We start from the raw sequence: 4,221 nt of genomic DNA on the forward strand, positions 1-4,221 counted from the left end.
AGGCTGGTTTTGAACACTGCAAAGCTTCCTGAATCTCTAATGTTTGTGGGGATGAAATTCCACTTTTCACTGCTTTAACTGTGAAAACACCATGACCAAAAACGGTCTTTCTGAACTGAGCCAAAATCCTGTACCAATCCTCTCGAGTAGATGCTCTCATCCTGCCTGCACTGCCACTGCCTGGATGAGCCAGCCATCCTCTGAGAAGATGGGTACAAGATGATGGATTAATGTAAACATCAGGCTCTATCAGAGTAAAAGAGTAAAATGTCTAAACTGAGGGAGGTGCATTTTTTTTTTTAACAGTATTGCAGTTATGATGATCTTTGGCTTTTAATCTAATACCTTAAGGATGTGTTTATAGAGTAAATGCACAGATCTGAGTGTAGTCAGCCTGCTTCTCACCAAGTTTTAATCCAGTAAGACAGATGAGGAAAAAGAGCTTTGCAGTCTATGGGGACAACTGGTGCCCGATGTTTTTAAAAGTATTGAAATTAAGTTTAACTTTGCTGGTGAAAAGCTTGTGGTAACTCTAATACCTAGATGTTTAAAATGTGTCACATTTTTGATGATTTGCCCATTATATAAAATCTCAGGGTTAAATGAGATATTGATCATCGTTGTAAAATACCTGAAAATTGTTTTGCTTATATTAAGTGGAAAGCAAGAATTTGTTAACCTGTTTGATACTTTGGTCATTGTAGCTGTCAGTTTGGATGCAGCATGTTCTTTCCTTGCATTGTGCATGAGTAAAAGTCATGGTATCATCAGCATAAATCTGGACGGAGACATCTGGGCGCACTTCAGGAAGGTTTTATATATAAACTGTACTCTAACATAAATCCTCAATGGACCTCTACTGTATAGCTAGCAAATGGAGACCACTTTTCACATGCTCTTGTACATTGTTTCCTCTCATTTAAGAGGGATTCCATGAAGGGCTTTGACAGATAAATTAAATCTAGACTTAGAGAGTGAAATATTTTATCAATACTAAAGAAAGCCAAAGGTCAATTTAGCATCATGATGAACATGACTGGAATTCAAATGAGTCACTTAAGCTGCTGAGCTAGATGAGATCGATAATCTGTATATGTTATGTTTCTACATTAACCTGACATATTCTACACCATCTTTACTACACATCTCAACAAATAGTGGCCTATGAAATAATGATGTTTCACCACAACCTGACAAACAATTAAGGAAACTATTGCTTTCTTGTATCCATCTTCCTGTTTTCCAGCAGTGGTGTCAAAACATTAGTCTAATTCAACTGTAACTGCCTCCAGTTCCACCACAGCTTAAAGAAATGCAATAACCAGGACTGTCTCATGTGGTATTTAACCCATGTTATTAATCAAAGCCAGTGAGGGTGGTGGTTGGGGTCAGAGTGTATGCGTTTGGAGAAATAGAATTTACAAGCAGCAGAGACACCATAGGTGCTTATAAATTAATCATTACTGTTTGCACACATAAGCCCCTATTGTAGGGATTGTGAATCATCAGCCAACTACCACCATAGGCAGCTTTAATAAGTCAGCTGAATGTAATCGCAGGTAATTAAGAGTAATGATTTAACATGAATAATAGTGTTAATGGGTTTTGTAATCTGTCACTGCTCCAGTGAGGCTGCAGCGAGATAAAGTGTATTAGTTTGAAAGGTCAGTGAAAGGAGGTGCTATATGTAGACTATAAAGTCACGCTATGAAAACACAAATTAGAAAATTTACACTGGTTTAAAAGATATACTCAGAAGATTTCATAATTCATTAGGTAATCTGATAACCAAGCTGACTTGTTGAGTATTCAGTGTTATGTCCCTGTGAAAGTAGAGGATGAGGGAAGTAGTAAATAATATTGGAAGCTTATTGTAATATGGTGTTCTCCTTCCCTTGTCCCTCACTCAAATCCACCACATTGTTTTTTTTAGTATTGTTGTTTGTCTTAATGTGTGTTATTGTCATGTCATACTTAGTAGTCATTATTGTGTTATCAGTTTATTAAATGTTGACAGTTCAATGCCTCCACTGTTTTGTTGTTCACATTTTGGTCACTAACTTGTACAGATGCCAGTTACTCAGCTTTTGTAAATAACCTTCAATTGAACTAATATCTCAGATCATCTCTGAAGTTCTTCTTGACAGCGCAACTAGAGGTGCTTCATGTGCTGCATTGCTACATTAATCTGATCTGAGTCCTTCACTGGTCAATTATCAGTTCAATTGTGTAATAATTCTGCACAAGCATTCAACATTTACCCTACATAGACCAGCTCATCCTCCAGAAAAGGAGAAGAGCAAGCCTCCTTAGCTTTACCTGTCACCTTACATTGTAGGAACACAGGCCACACATCTTCAGGCCAATGTGATGCAACAGCTATTCTCGTAATTTCACCAAAATGTGTCAGTAGTAACTAAGTAAATGTTCTTACGCACATCAAATGAAATGGACTCCGAGGTCTCATCGCAACCTTATGCAGTTCAAGCTGGCACATCCTAATGGCTGTTTTTGCCTCCAACTTCTTCAGCCCCAGCTTCCTGCAATGCCCAAACTCTCGCTGCTGTTCTCGTTCCTCAGTGTCCAACTGAAGACAAGCCTAACGGATTTTAGGATGAGCATCCAACCTGGAGCCTGGAGACGACTCAACAGACTGCGGGTCAAAATGAGGCAACATGAACGGCTTTATTTCCAGCGTACAAAGCCTTTCACCAGGTGCACCAGCAACCTGCACCTCTCCCAGCCGAGAAGCAGAGCGACTGACTCCCAAGAGCTCCACTGCAGCAGCTCGGCTCCTACTTGTGGACACAGCCGCTGTGGCCTCAGCCAACAGACCAGAAGACTCAGATGCTGCTGAGGTTAACAAATCTTTCACAAACCAGGTTAAGGAACAAAACAGTTTTTAACTCCTGTTTAACAAGTGAAGTCGACACTATTACACCGTTCAGCAATCACAAACAAATCCTTCTTCCTTCACTTCTCAAACTGTTTCAGTGTAAGATTGGAAACAAACTAAAAACAAACACTGCAATACTCACCAAACGGTAGCAAACAATAGACTGGAGGTTGCTGCTAACACAGCCTGTCACAGCTGTCACTGCACACAAACCGTACTACTACTGTTTAATAGTGCTGTGATGATAATCAACAACCAGCATGTAGATCAACAACACCAACACTCAACAAAGCTCCTCAGATCCAGCCTGATCCTTCTTACTTATCTGTCTCCTGAAGCGTGCTGGACTCGAGGCCACTAGAAAGGCTGAATTCAGCAACCGAGCCCTCATCGCCTAACCCATCCAGGAACTGAACCCTGTCCAGGATTAACCTCGAAAACAATACAGGGAAAATAACAAAAGAATGCCCAATGGAGGAGCTGAAGCAGCTGAGCTGGACACTCACCTGTCTGTCTGAGGAAGTTGTGAACGTGACAAAGGCTAAACAGGAAAACAGTGTGTCCCCGTGAAACTAGGGAATGAGGGCAGTAAAAACAGATGTTATGAAAAAACTGGGTTAAAGAAATAGGAAACTGATTACGTAACCAAAAGCTATTTATTGACAGTTTAAGCAAAACTAAATTTAAGTTAAAGTGAGCTTCTAAGGAAAACAATGAAGTTGATCTGAAGTTTGCAAAGCACCACACATGTGCCTGGAACTGGAGACATCAACACCAAACTAGAAAATTTCCTTGCAGAAAATTTGAGAGTGGCACGGGAGTGTGCCGGGATGTAAATGAAGATTTTATAATTACCAAACCTACTAAACACTTTGAACAACCTAAGCCTCATCTGTGTGGAGAGAGCAGAGAGGGAGGGGGAGTTGGGAGCAGGGTCAGAGCGTTGCTGGGCAACGAAGCACACAGCTGAGAGAAGCACACAGCTGCAGCAGCACACAGCTGCGACAGACACTTAGTTTAACTGTCAAATCAGTGGAAGGAAGCAGAAGGAGAAGACCTCAAACAACCACCATTTTTATCAAAACTGTGTGTCGGAGAGAAAAGCCGAGCACATTTTCAGAAAGCCAAGACCTTGGACATTACAGGGATGTATTTTTTATTTTCCTAGAGTAAAAAATGAGTGCACAATCATTAGAGAAGAAATATTTAAATATCCAGTAGGAGAAGAGAATTGGACTTAACACACGTCCCTGTGGTGCACCAATGTTGAGTGTTGAGGAGACGCGAGGTCCATGTCTGACTGCCTGAGAAGGGTTTGTTTAAAA

At 40.6% G+C, this 4,221-nt stretch overlaps 1 protein-coding gene across 1 annotated transcript in view; it reads right to left on the reverse strand.

Moving 5' to 3' along the window:
* The window catches only part of fhit (fragile histidine triad diadenosine triphosphatase), a 231,665-nt gene that overhangs the window by 133,708 nt on the left and 93,736 nt on the right, over nt 1–4,221 (reverse strand). The window lies entirely within an intron of this gene.

This window comes from Stegastes partitus, unplaced genomic scaffold (genome assembly GCF_000690725.1).
Source record: "Stegastes partitus isolate 25-593 unplaced genomic scaffold, Stegastes_partitus-1.0.2 Scaffold943, whole genome shotgun sequence".
Taxonomy (NCBI): Eukaryota; Metazoa; Chordata; class Actinopteri; family Pomacentridae; genus Stegastes; species Stegastes partitus.